This window comes from Anomaloglossus baeobatrachus, chromosome 1 (assembly GCF_048569485.1).
Source record: "Anomaloglossus baeobatrachus isolate aAnoBae1 chromosome 1, aAnoBae1.hap1, whole genome shotgun sequence".
Lineage (NCBI taxonomy): Eukaryota > Metazoa > Chordata > Amphibia > Anura > Aromobatidae > Anomaloglossus > Anomaloglossus baeobatrachus.
Genome location: NC_134353.1, coordinates 664930132 through 664945218, shown reverse-complemented (window position 1 = coordinate 664945218; position 15087 = coordinate 664930132).

Here is a 15087-nt window from a genome sequence, read left to right as displayed (position 1 = left end):
TGGAGTAAGGAGGTCTCTCCTATTAGTGTCTCGTGCTGACTTGTAGGCTGTTTTTATGACATGTGAGGGATATCCTCTTGCTCTGAACCGGTCTCCAAGTTGCTGTGCCTGTTTGTTAAATTCACTGAGTGAGGAGCAGTTCCTTCGAGCCCGAAGGAACTGTCCTTTCGGTATTCCTCTACGTAATGGTAGGGGGTGATGACTTTCCCACCTCAGCAGGCTGTTTGTGGCTGTCGGTTTGCGGTAAATGCTCGTGCCCAGGGTGCCATCCTCATATTTAACTATTTTTGTGTCCAGAAATGTCAGGCTCTCCCCTCCTATCTCAAATGTGAATTTAAGGCCTAGTTGGTTGTTGTTTAGACTAGCCACGAACTCCTGAAATGATCTCGCATCCCCCGTCCAGAGGACGTAAATGTCATCAATATATCGACCCCAGAACGCAATCTGGTGTCCCCAAATGACATCCCCGTCCCCAAAGACCACCCTATCCTCCCACCAGCCCAGGAACATGTTGGCATAGATGGGGGCACAGGGGCTCCCCATCGCTGTGCCCCTGAGCTGGTGGTAGAATCGGTTACTAAATAGAAAGTAGTTCCGTGTCAGCACAAATGTGAGAAGTTGAATCACAAAGAGGTTGTGGTCCCTATACTGATTCCCTCTCACATCAAGGTAGAATTTTACCGCTTCCAAGACCCTATCATGTGGAATGCAACTGTAGAGTTGCTCCACATCAATGGATGCCAAGATGGTGTTGGCATCCACATGTATTCCATCCAATTTACATAACAGGTCTGTAGTATCCCTGATATAGGATGGTTGTGTTGTAACAAATGGGCGGAGTACTCTATCAAGGTATATGCCTGGGTTCTGTCCCAAGGCATCTATACCTGGGGGGTCGAATAAAACGTGGCTATAGTTGGAAATTTATTATTGATAAAGTTATACTCATCCCTAGAGATGAGGGATTTATTAAGGGCATCCGATGTTATACTCTCAAGTTCCATCATGAATTCCTTAGTAGGATCCGATGGGAGGGTGGCATATGTAGCTCTGTCTGACAATATTCCGGTACAAAGTAGTAATAGCTACTATAGTAATAGGAGTAATAACGGTCCTGGCAAGATAAGTACTAGGACAGTTGGGCCTATCATACCTTCTGTCAAGACCTTTTACATCTCCCCAGAACTTCATTATAGATATCTCCCTTAACAATATGGTTTACTAGCTGAATTAATGATTGAGGGCTGATAGCCTTAGAATTATACTAACTGGAGTACTGGGGATGAATAATCTCTGTGTCTGACTTACCTAAGGTCTTGACATATGACTTGTGACGCATGACCACTTAATCACCCCAACACAATGCACTGGTGGTGGTTATAGGCCAGAAATAGTGACAGGGGCATATAGGGCTAGCCACCGAGGAACGGGGGCACCCAAAAACGTTAAGGTGTATTCACCTCCGTTGCCAGGTAGGGATAAACAGGGAATATTAGGTCCCTCTATCCCATATCGCGATAGCCCTAAAAAAATCACGAACGGGGGGCGCACGCCCTTGGCCCACTGCCCTATTTTTAGGACCTTATACACTATTCACATTCACGACTTTTTGTTTAGTGTTGAACTACTGGGTATGACCCCAAGGTTTTAGATTGGGAGTATTTTAATGAATATTTAATAAAATTGATGGTTTAGAGGTCTTTTCATGGTTATATGGTAGTATATCCTCTATTCTAGATACAAATTATATTGGTTTTGCTGTAATGAAATAGATTTAGAAAATTTATTGAAAAAATGAAATATTGCTGCTAAACTTCAAACCCTTCTAACTCACTAACAAAGTAAAATGGCATTTCAAAAGTGATGCCGATATAAACTAAACATATGGGAATTTTTTTTTATTAACTAATTTGTGTGATATGTCTGTTACATGTGCATAAATATTGAAAATTTTAAAATACAGATTTTACAAAATTTTTGCCACGCTTCTGATATTTTCATAAATAAATGTACATTTTATCAGTCTAAATTTACCAATATCAAGAAGTATGTGTCATGTAAAAATAGTCTCCAAATCAGTGGAAATAGAAGAAACATTCCAAAGTTATTACCTTCTAACGTGACACATGTCAGATTTGAAACATGGGGCTCTGTCAGTAAGGTGAAAAATGGATTCGCCAGTAAGTGGTTAAAGGAAAGGCAAGATATAAAAACTCACTAACAAAAATACATTAAAAAAAAGTGTCTCTGACCATACTATGTATTCTGATAAAAAAAATGTCAAGTGGCATCAATGCCCAAAGATGGATAAATTTACTATCTGTGATGACTGTCACTAGGTGGCGCTAGACACTACTTGCATGCAGTAAATGGAGAGGTAGACAGGCTTAGGTCACAAACCAAGAGGGCACGACAATACACAGGGGTAAGACAGAGACAAGGTCAAAATACAAGCCGATGGTCAGGGTTCCAGGAGAGTACGTACAATATACAGGGAGCAGGCAGGGACATGGTCAGGAGGAAGTTCGAGGTCAGAAGCCAGGCAGTTACAACAGAAATGGGGGGACAAGCAGAGATGGGTCAACAACAGTTTGGAATCAAGAGGCCAAGCTCTGAACACTGAGAACCACAGGAGCCAACAGCACTACCAAAACCAGGAAGTATGACTGGAGGTGTCCTGAGCTAACATGCTCCCTAATAAAGCACAGCAAATATTGGGAATGAGAAGCATCTGTGTGAGTACCTCCGAGGACCAGCGTGGAACTCATTGCTTTGAAACAACCAGCAGAGCATTCATCCTGCAAAATGTTCTGCACCATAAGCAACATATACTGGCTCTGCAGGAGAGCATAGCAGAACAACACAGAATGTTTTGCATATAGGAATCGTGACACTATCAAAGTTAGGCCTGGTTCACATACATAAATAGTTTCAAACTCAAATTTTTGAGCCTGATGCAACTCCCCCAAATCACAAGTGATGTCAAAATTAGTGCCATTGGGATTTTCACCATTTTACTCTCAGGTGTTGCTCGAGTCTGGATCAAAATGTTAAATGAAACAGGATTTGGCCAACAAACACCTGTCTAGGGCAACAACTGATGCATCAGATATGGTTGGAATGCTCCCATTGCAAAAAATGCAATCAGTTCCTCCATTAGTTTCCACCTGACATTTTAGTTAAATCACAGATGAAAATGGGAATGCAGAACTTACCATATGTGCAGGCGGTCTTCATGAGAACTCCCAGTAAGTTGTCATTCTACAACACGAGCTACCAGAGCAAAGCATAGCACTTAAATAGAAATAGATTGTTGTCCCATTTTGCTTTCTTCTGTGTTAGTAATGCACATAGAATGCAAATATAAAACCAATGCTTTCATATTAGGCTTTCTCCACAGCAATGTTTCTGTAAAATTTGATCATTATACAATTGAGAAGGCTCTATTCTACTGCATTCAATATCCTTGAATCATTTATAAAGAAAAAAAATACAAACTGTGACTTCGTTGTGTCTTAATATAGGAAATTTTATTCACTACACTTAAAGATCTATGCAATGAAGCAATGAAATGGTACCCATAGATGTTTATGAGGCCATACCCTACCTCTGTATTCTATACAGAGTGACACAGAGGTTTCATTGCGCACTGTAGTATAAGGATATTATTCCATGGTATTGGTTATAAGCTATAACACATTGTACTTGGGGAAATCTCTTCCAGATGTGCACTGTGGTCCCAAGAGTAATGCTGCTAAGGGAGAAAGAATATGTCCATGAAACTATACCATACAACGGCACAATATGGCAAAAGATTAAGTTAATAATTAAAGCACCACTACAGTGTTTTTTTTATTTTACTGGTGAGGTGTTATTTCTAGTCTAAAGCCCACTTTACACGTTGCAATTAGTTGTACAATCGCATTTGCGATGTGACACGCCCAGGTTGCATACGGGATCTATGAGATTTCACGTTGGTCGTTCATTTGCTGTCACACGTGCGTTAGTAGTCTATGTTAAATTGGTCAATTTTGTGTGCGATCCTTTAGATCATGTGTTCTGTGATGTATGCATTGGGCACCTTTTTTTTTTTTTTTATTTATTGACTTGCCAAGCATGTGTAATGTGAGATGCGTTTTTACTATGTCATCTGCCATTCAGCTCTGCTACATGGCCGCTGACAGCAGACACAGACAGCCATGTAGCAGAGCTGAATGGCAGATGACAGCAGACACAGACAGAGCCGCACTGTCAGAATGAACTCGGGTGAACTTCACCCGACTTCATTGTCATGCTGCGGCTCTGTCTGTGTCACGTCCTGATTAGCGGCCACCTGTGAAGACTCACCGGTGACTGCTAATCTCCTAAGTTACTGAAGTTAGCAGCCCTCTCTCATACTCACCAATCCCCGATCCCCGGCGCTGCACGGCGTTCACACTGCTCCGGCGGCTTTTACTGTTTTGAAAAAGCCGGCCGCCCATTAAACAATTTCGTATTCCCTGCTTTCCCCGCCCACCGGCGCCTATGATTGGTTACAGTGAGACACGCCCCCACTCTGAGTGACAGGTGTCACACTGCACCCAATCACAGCCGCCGGTGGGCGTGTCTATACTCTGTAGTGAAATAAATAATTAAATAATTAAAAAAAACGGCGTGCGGTTCCCCCCATTTTTAAAACCAGCCAGATAAAGCCATACGGCTGAAGGCTGGTATTCTCAGGATGGGGAGCTCCACGTTATGGGGAGCCCCCCACCCTAACAATATCAGCCAACAGCCGCCCAGAATTGCCGCATACATTATATGCGACAGTTCTGGGACTGTACCCGGCTCTTCCCGATTTGCCCTGGTGCGTTGGCAAATCGGGGTAATAAGGAGTTATTGGCAGCCCATAGCTGCCAATAAGTCCTAGATTAATCATGTCAGGCGTCTATGAGACACCCTCCATGATTAATCTGTAAGTTACAGTAAATAAACACACACACGAAAAAATCCTTTATTAGAAATAAAAACACACACACATTCCCTGGTTCACCACTTTAATCAGCCCCAAAAAGCCCTCCTTGTCCGGCGTAATCCAGGATGATGCAGCGTCGCTTCCAGCGCTGCTGCATGGAGGTGACCGGAGCTGCAGCAGACACAGCCGCTCCGATCACCTCCACACAGCAAATGAAGACAGCCGCGCGATCAGCTGCTGTCACTGAGGTTACCCGCTGTCACTGGATGCAGCGGTGGATGCAGCGGTGGCCGCGGGTAACCTCAGTGACAGCAGCTGATCGCGCGGCTGTCTTCATTTGCTGTGTGGAGGTGACCGGAACGGCTGTGTCTGCTGCGGCTCCGGTCACCTCCATGCAGCAGCGCTGGAAGCGACGCTGCATTATCCTGGATTACGCCGGACAAGGAGGGCTTTTTGGGGCTGATTAAAGTGGTGAACCAGGGAATGTGTGTGTGTTTTTATTTCTAATAAAGGATTTTTTCGTGTGTGTGTTTATTTACTGTAACTTACAGATTAATCATGGAAGGTGTCTCATAGATGCCTGACATGATTAATCTAGGACTTATTGGCAGCTATGGGCTGCCAATAACTCCTTATTACCCCGATTTGCCAACGCACCAGGGCAAATCGGGAAGAGCCGGGTACAGTCCCAGAACTGTCGCATATAATGTATGCGGCATTTCTGGGCGGCTGTTGGCTGATATTGTTAGGGTGGGGGGCTCCCCATAACGTGGAGCTCCCCATCCTGAGAATACCAGCCTTCAGCCGTATGGCTTTATCTGGCTGGTTTTAAAAATGGGGGGAACCGCACGCCGTTTTTTTAATTATTTAATTATTTATTTCAATACACAGTATAGACACGCCCACCGGCTGCTGTGATTGGGTGCAGTGTGACACCTGTCACTCAGCGTGGGGGGCGTGTCTCACTGTAACCAATCATAGGCGCCGGTGGGCGGGGTAAGCAGGGAATACGAGATTGTTTAATGGGCGGCCGGCTTTTTCAAAACAGTAAAAGCCGCCGGAGCAGTGTGAATGCCGTGCAGTGCCGGGGATCAGGGATCGGTGAGTATATGAGAGAGGGGGATAGACTGACATGGACAGAGAGTGAGGGACAGAGATAGTGACGGACTGACAGAGATTAGTGAATGACAGACATTGTGAGGCGCTTCAGAACGCAGCTTTTCAGCTGCGCTCTGAAGCAGACCTTTTTTAAGCTGCGGTGCAGAGCGCACACCTGCGCACATAGCCTCAGACACCAAAATCGTATGAGGGATGTCACACGTTACAATTCACTAGGTTCGTGCAACAAAACGCTCAATTCTAGAGAATGATACGATGTGTTTGCGATCAACGGTTTTGCGTTCAATCCTGATCGCACGTAGCTGTCACACGCAGATACCTCACAAACGATGCCGGATGTGCGTCACTTACAACTTGACCCCAACGACGGATTGTGAGATATATTGAAGCGTGTGTAGCGGGCTTAAGTCCACAGCTTCAAGTCTTATAATCACCTTCTGGCATATTCACCTTCTATCACAGCCGATCCCATCAGTCTCAGGCAGTGTGTGACCTGCAGGATCACTCCAGTGTTTCATGGAGCGAGCCAGAAGTCAGTCTTCAATGCAAGTCAATGAGACCATTGTTCTGGTTCTCATAACCTTGAATTGAGAGCTTTTGCTGTAACTTCTGATTTTGAGACAGTCAAACATTGCGGTAACAAGATGGGACCAGAGTGATGCCAACAAAAGGTGAAAATGTGAGAAGCAAAAGCATAATGATGGTGGTCGCAAGGGTTGCTCCCGAGCCCGGGGATGAAAGGCGCTCATCAATCCCAGCACCTACTTCAGCTGAATGTGTATGCAAGGATGTCCAGCCAACTGAAATGCATTGTGGCACAGAAACCTGTTGGGTCCCTGTGCTGCAATACAAGCTACATGCCAAACAGTGGCGGGTAGCTGAGGTCAGCAGTACTGTGATTGGGAGCATATGACAGTGACATCATGTATCACTATGGCACGGACGTCAATGTCAGCTGTCGGCCACTGTGTGCTGGCTACAGAGGAAGACGCCGAACAATGTGGGAGTTGGGGGAGGGGAGTATAATTTTTTTTTCCTTGCGTTAGAGACAGAATGGAGAGATACTGTATATACCATGGAGGAAACATACTTACCAGGATGGGGACATTTATATCAGGAGGGGCACAGGATGGGGTCTTATATTTAACAGGATGGAGATCATATATACTAGGATGGGGACATATTTACCAGGATTGGGCCTAGGATGGAGACATATGTACCAGGATGGGGACATATACACCAAGATGGGGACAAATTTACCAAGTTGGTGACATATATACCAGGATTGGGTCTAGGATGAGGACATATATTCCAGAATAGGGACATATATACCAGGATGAAGCCCAGGATAAGTTCTTCACTACCAACAATAGTTATGACTACTGAAACTTCTTATGCACACTTGGTCTTGATCTGTAGTGGCACTTCCTGACAAATTTTTGGGGGAGAAAAAACAATTTAGAGCAGAGGTCTCAAACACGCGGCCCGTGGGCTGCATGCGGCCTTTCAGGCTGCTTCGTGCGGCCCCCAGGCCCGTGCCCCTGTTGACTATCGCGGCCGGTACAGGGGCCGCAGCCACTGTCTGCACTTTATGTCAGATGAATGTTGTGCTTGATTCTGCGCGCGCAGCGCTGGCAAAACAATCATCTGACATAAAGCGCAGACAGTGGCTGCGGCCTCTGCACTTGCCATGATAGTCACCGGGGGCACAGGCCTGCAGACAGCAAGAAGCAGAGATGAAGCAGCCGAGGGAACGCAGGACAGGTGAGAAGAATGGTGGGGTTTTTTTTTTTGTGTGTGTATGTGAAGGACGGCACATTAACCCCTTAGCGACCTATGACGTACTGAGTACGTCATGGCTCCCTGGTACTTAAGGACGCACAACGTACCCAGTAAACCCCGGTGGCTGCTATCGCTTTGCAAACACCTTAGATTCGGGGAGGAGGGGACCTCTGCCTAACCTCAGAAGGGGTGGTGTCACCTCCCCGAACCTACGGAGGCTGTGATTGGCTGACGAACGCCGTTCAGCCAATCACAGCCACTGTAGTGTTTCAGCCAAAATGGCTGAAACATTGAAATCCAGCCATGATCAGTGCAGCTATAGCACTGATCATTGGCTGGAGCTGGGTGACCTCTGTTTCACCTGCCCCCAGCTTAGATTGGAGAGACCGGCCTTGTGACCGATCTCTCCAATCACTGTGGATCTGGGGCCGGAGACCGCTACCCCCACCTTCACTTCAGTGTCTGTGGAAGCTGAGGAGAGCGATCGGTAAGTTAAAGCCCCACTGCCCCCTTTCAGCCGCCGCCACATTACTATAGGATGGGGACACGGTGGGTACATTACTAAAGACTAGGGACAAGGTGGGCACATTTCTACAGGATGGGGACAAGGCTGGGGACATTACTAAAGGATGGGGACATTACAAGGACGGGCACATTACTATTGGATGGGGACATTACTATAGAATGGGGACAAGGCTGGGGACATTGCTATAGGAGGAGGACAAGGTGGGCACAGTACTACAGGATAGGGATGTTACTACAAGGGGACAAGGATGAGGACATTACTATAGGATGGGGACAAGGATAGGCACATTACTATTGGATGGGGACATTACTACAGGATGGGGACAAGGTGGGCACATTAATATAGGATGGAGACATTACTATAGGATGGGGACAAGGTGGGCACATTACTATAGGATGGGGACATTACTGTAGGATGGGCACATTACTACAGAATGGGACAACTAAAGGATGGGTCAGTACTACAAGATAGGGAGATTGCTACAAGGGGACAAGGATGGGGAACATAACTATAAGATGGGGATAAGGATGGACACATTACTACAGGATTGGCACATTACTATAGGTTGGGGACATTACTATAGGATGGGGACAAGGATGAACAAAGAAACAGGATGGGCACATTACGATAAGATGGGGACAAGGATGGGGCACATTACTATAGGATAGGGACAACGATGGGCACATTACTGTAGGATGGGGACTAGGATTGGGCACATTACAACAAGATGGGGAACATTACTAAAAGATGTTGGCCAAAATTTCTACATAGTGCTAATTGTAACACTATTAGTTACAATAAAGGAATAAAATGTAAAAAAAAACCACAAAATAAGGCATTTTTTTTTTACCATTTTTTTATATTTAAACAAAGAATGTGCACATTTGTTATAATAAACAAGTGAAAAATGTTCAAAATCAGTGATCCCTAGGTGTGTAAAGAAAAATATATATGGTACCAATAAAAATGTCACTTTGTCCTACAAAGAATGCGGCCCCCCAAATTATTTTTTTTCCTCCTGTGCGGCCCATATACCCAGCCGAGTTTGAGACCCCTGATTTAGAGTATTCAGGGACAGCTGTAAACTAATTTTTACCTTGCGACCCTGGTCTTCTAAGAAAGAGAGTCAGTCATGTCCCTACTATGGGGGCCTCTCAGACTTGGGCATTTTCTTTGTCTCCACTAGCTCCAGAATGATCTTCTCTTGACACCTTCTTTGACACATTAGTGATGATCTATGATGAACTGGACAGGGTCCAGGTTGCAGAAACAAAGATCTTGAACCTAATGCAGGTGGCCACATTGCAGAGGTATATAGTAACGAGTTCCGGCAATGGTTCTCAGAAGTCCTTTGGGATGATGCAGCTCTCAGGTGCCAGTTCCACAGAGGCCTTTTGGATACTCTTAAGGATGCTCTGGCTCTTCATACTCCATCTTGTTCCTTGGGAGAGATTTATAAATAGAGGCTACAGCAGTAGATCTATAAAACGAGGTTACCAACGGGCCAAATTCTCGAAACGTGATCATCTCTTGTCCGGTGGGACTAGGGCGGCCGAACCAACTGGTCCAGTAGCCAGGTTCATCTCCACCTACTGTAGGCAGTGGGAGGAGATTAGAGGTGTGTTAAGTAAACATTGGGCAATCCTTTAAACAGAACCTGCCTTGGAGGGGTATTTGCCTGATCACCCTATGATGACAGCAAAGAGGGGTAAGAGCCTCAAAGATCTATTGGTGCATAGTCACCATGTTGTGAAGGCACCCCCCCTCTTCAGCTGCGGTCCCCAGCGTGTTGGCTGCTATCCTTGTGGATGTTGTCGTGGATGTAAAAACATTGTTAGGGCCACCACTTTTCGCTCCGCTGATGGCCGTAGGGAATTTACAATCCGGGACTATATTTCTTGCAACACATCTGGCGTGATTTATTACGCCACATGTGGTTGCGACAAAGTATACATCGGATTGACCTCCCGGGAACTCCGTATACGTACAAGGGAGCATGCACGTGATATTTTGGCTGCCAAAGAGGTCATTAATCCAGAATTGCTTAAGACAATCCCCCGCCACTTCAGGGAGGCTCACAATTGTGATCCAACATCCCTGAAGGTGCGTGGAATCGACAGAGTACATCTTGGAATTCGTGGGGGAGATCTGAAGAAGCGCCTGGCACAAATGGAGTGTTGTTGGATTTTCACTCTTGGAACCATGTCCCCGCATGGGTTAAATGAATGACTCACCTTTGCCCCATTTTTGTAATGATTTGGCCCTTGTGGGACGTGATTTTTTCTTATCATTGGCCCTTTGGAGGGTCCTCTGTTTTATACATACTCTTATACACATCTATCCTCGGAGCATTTGCCCTTTTAACAGTTGGTTACTGCATGGGGGCAACTGTGCTTGTTTAGTGTTCCAATGTTTTTAGGTGTGTTCCTTGTGGTCCATTCTGTGTTTTCTGGTTCTTTATTTTAACAGTGGTTCTTTTTTCCTTTAGCTTATATGTATCCATCCCCGTTACCTCCAGCCCTCATCTTCGTGGCCTCTTCTTCCTTCCACCTGCATATTAGTAGACATACGGTAGAAGGAGATGGAAGCCTTTTTCAGCAAACAAGCTTTGAATATGATGTCCACTTCATCGGATTTACATAAAAGCATGTCTTATATCTCCTTTCTAGTTAGATCTGTGACAGTCATACAACTGTATGTAATTTTGCTGTATCTTGTTATGTATTACATGGTCTTGAAGGACTTTTTACGTGTTTGCATTATATTCTTTGCTATGACTATTTATGTTTTCCATCTCCCCTTTTTCCTCCCTTTGTTCTTTTCCCTGCCTCCTATATGCCTTGGTCTTTGACATCCCGGTTTGAATAGTGCCCCTGATGGTTTTTGATAGGCTCTCGTGATTTTGCGAGACCACTGTCATTTACCCTTGGTGGCGGGAAGTAGCCCCCCTCCGGCTCGAGATTGGCCATCTGATGCGCTATTTTGAGGCATTTACCTCTTTGGCCTTGTGACGCGCTTGTTGGAGGCGTCCGCCCCCTGTTGTGTGATGCGCTGATTGGAGGTGTGCCTCCTCTGGCCATACGTTGTGCATAGTGGGGGTACCCACCTCTTGGCCGCGTCATGCGTCGGCTTAGGTGTCCACCCTCTGGCGCGACCGCGATGGCGTCCTTGGCAGCGGAGACCGGAAGTGTTTGTGACGTCACAGGAAGTTTTCTTCCATCCGGCCTCCGCTGCTGATGCTTCACCGCGGCGTGGCCTGGCATGCCACCCACCGGTACGCAATGATGAGGGGGCGTTGTAATGGGGCTTGGTGCCCTTTATAAGGTCCATACTCTTCACTATATTTTTACCTGTCCCCCGACGAAGTATATCTGCTAACCACGTGTTGGGACGTCGGTCCCCACGTGCTACCCCGGCTCTCTGTGATCCATCACCCTGGTAGGTGCAGCGCCCTTGGGCTTTATTTAGGTTTACTTACTTATTGGGCCTTACTATATCCCTGGGCTGTCATCCCCTGTGTGGCTATTTATTACCTTGGGAAGGGGTTTTTGGATCCCTGGGAGATTTTTCTCTCTTAATTTCATCCGGGACACGTGGGGTTTTCTCCCTTTCAGCACTCAATCCCTTTGGTCCTTTCTCTATATCACCTTGAATTACTTATTGACACATTCACAGCATTATGTAAATAAAATGTTTTATACATTTATAATTATGGCTTGTTTGAGTGTCTTTTATATTTGGCAAATTTAAAGACTCTATCTCTATGGGTAGTATCAGTTTTGAGTTGTTGCTAATACTTATGTGGCTCTCTTTTGTTCTCATTCTACTTTTATATATAGTATAACTTACCTACGGGGTTGGTATTCAGATTACGATGCCTGTGTATTCACAATCCTTTCATTTATGTGTTTCTCTGCCAGGCTGGAGGGTCTGCCAAGGTACCTGAAGGAATTTGGAGATGAGTTCTCAGAAAAAGAGACAGAGATAATCAAGAGAAACTATTAATCCAGCTTCCAGGTAAGTGTAAAATTATTTTATTTTAATGATTATTAAAGCAATTGAAAAGTCCAGCGAAAAAGTGCTAAATAGCACTAAATGGAGGGTAAATTAGAAAAAATGGATGCTTTTCGAATGGTTTGGTTACTTTTTAGTGAGAGCTATTCATCAAGTCAAGGTTGTGATGAATCATAAAAATTTGGCTTTTATTAAATCAGCCGAACATTTGAACCCAAGAAAGGCCAGATGGTCCTTTTTATTTCTGGATTAAATGTTCACTTTCAGACCGGGATCTAAGAATGTGAAGGCTCTCATTTTGTCACGAAGCCTTCTCCTCCAGAATTTCCGTCATCCATTCATCCTCAGAGTATTGTGGTTTCTATGTTATCCTAGGAATTGGAAGCGGAGATCTGTGAAGCCCAGATTTTGGTTCATTCCGCTACTCCATGGTCCAAATTATTTGTTCCTGTGTACCTAAGATTACATGTTACAGGAATTTTATAATTGCGTCTTGAGTGGTTACCCTGAGGTCACAGCTATGCAGAAAGCTATTGATAGACTCTTTTGGTGGTTATCCATGTATAATGATATGAAAGATTTTGTATCCACTTTAGAAACTTGCACACCCGCTAAAGTCTTTCATAGCCGGCCACCAGAGCATTGGTCTACTGCCAACTTCAAGAATGACCATGGGCTCATTTGCTCATGGATTTGGTTACTGATTTACCTTTGTCTGGTGGAAAAACTGCTATCTTGGTGGTAGTTCACCAATTCAGTAAACAAGCCCATTTTGTTCCATTGTAGGGTTACATAATGACAAAACACTTCTAGGGGTTGTTTATTAATCATGTGGGAAAGTTGCATGGCATTCCTCTGAATATTGAATCTCATAGAGGGGTGCATTTTGTCTCCAAAATCTGCAGAGCATTTTACATGAAATTGGGGATTGATTTGTCAGTTTCCTCTGCTTACTAACCTGAAACGAGCGGTCATAAAGACAGGACATATCAGTTGCTGGCATAAATATTAAAATGTTTCATTATGGCTCAGCAGAACTGGTATTCTTTATTACCTCTTGCTCAGTTCGCCTTTAACAGTTGTGTCAATCAGTGTATTGGAACCTCAATTTTTTGTAATTACAGTTTCATCCTCTTTTTGGTGAGTTGCCTAAGATGTTTTTGGGTGTTCTGGAGTTGAGGTAGCCATACAGAAATTTCAGGATGTCAGGAGGGAGGTTCAAAAGAAAATTGGGGTAGCTCAACTTTGTCACAAACTAAAGGACGATACGATGCATTCTGTGGGGCCTGTCTTCAAAATAGGAGATAAAGATTTGGTTATCTGCCAAAAATATTAAGTTAAAGGTGCCATCAGCGAAGCTGGTTCCTAAATTTATTGGCCTATTTGAGATTCTGAGGGTAGTCAACCTGGTTACCTTTTGATTAAAGTTGTTCAGTCTCTCCATGTTCTTAATGTTTTTCACAGATCCCTGTTAAAAGACTTTGTCCTTTCGGTGTTGTGTGTTTTCTCCCCACCTCCTCCTTTTTCTTTACATGGAGGTTTAGCATACTAAGTAAAGAGGATCGTGAATTTTTGGAGGGTCCGAAATACCCTCCAATACCCTAAAGAGAGATCTTGAGTTCTGGCTCACTCTGTAAAGGCAAATCATGTGGTTGTGGTCATTTGGTTGTGGTCTTCCATTTTAGATTTTCTGGAAACCCCGGGGGTCTGGTGGCCACCCCTAGAAAAAGGGGTACTTTCACTGTTACTTTGCTCTGTGAGTGACTGTTTTGCAACACTAAAGAATCAGGGCCATGCTGAAATGTTAGTTTTATGAATGACAGCTCAGTCATCCAATCTAATGCTGAGGCATTCTGATCTGTCAGTATGTGATTGACAGCTCATCTGTCCAATCTAAAGGCCGCTTTACACGCTGCGACATCGCTAGCCGATGCTAGCGATGTCAAGCGTGATAGCACCCACCCCCATCGTACGGCCGATATGTGGTGATCGCTGCCGTAGCGAACATTATCGCTACGGCAGCGTCACACGCACATATCTGCTCTGCAACGTCGCTGTGACCGGCGAACCACCTCCTTTCTAAGGGGGCAGTTCGTTCAGCATCACAGCGACGTCACTAAGCGACCGCCCAATCAAATCGGAGGGGCGGAGATGAGCGGGACGAACATCCCGCCCACCTCCTTCCTTCCTCATTGCTGGCGGGACGCAGGTAAGGTGAGGTTCCTCGTTCCTGCGGTGTCACACATAGCGATGTGTGCTGCCACAGAAACGAGGAACAATATCGTTACTGCAGCAGCAACGATAATTGGGAATAGGAGGGCATGTCACCGATGAGCGATTTTGAACGTTTTTGCAATGATTCAAAATCGCTAATAGGTGTCACACGCAACGACATCGCTAAAGCGGCCGGATGTGTGTCACAAATTCTGTGACCCCAACGAGATCGCTTTAGCGATCTTGTAGCGTGTAAAGCCACCTTTAGACTGGGTGGTGTTGAGCTTCTTCATCGATTCCCAGTTCTCTGTGATTGCTCAAATACTTAACTGTTTAGTCCCAGATCACTGCAATCTGGGACAGAGTATTTCTATGCTATGTTTGTTGATCTATTGCTGTCTGATCTTGGACCTTGTTCTGACCATCCATTTGCTGAGCCCCTTTGCTCTGATCTGGTATCTTCCTGATATTCTGACCT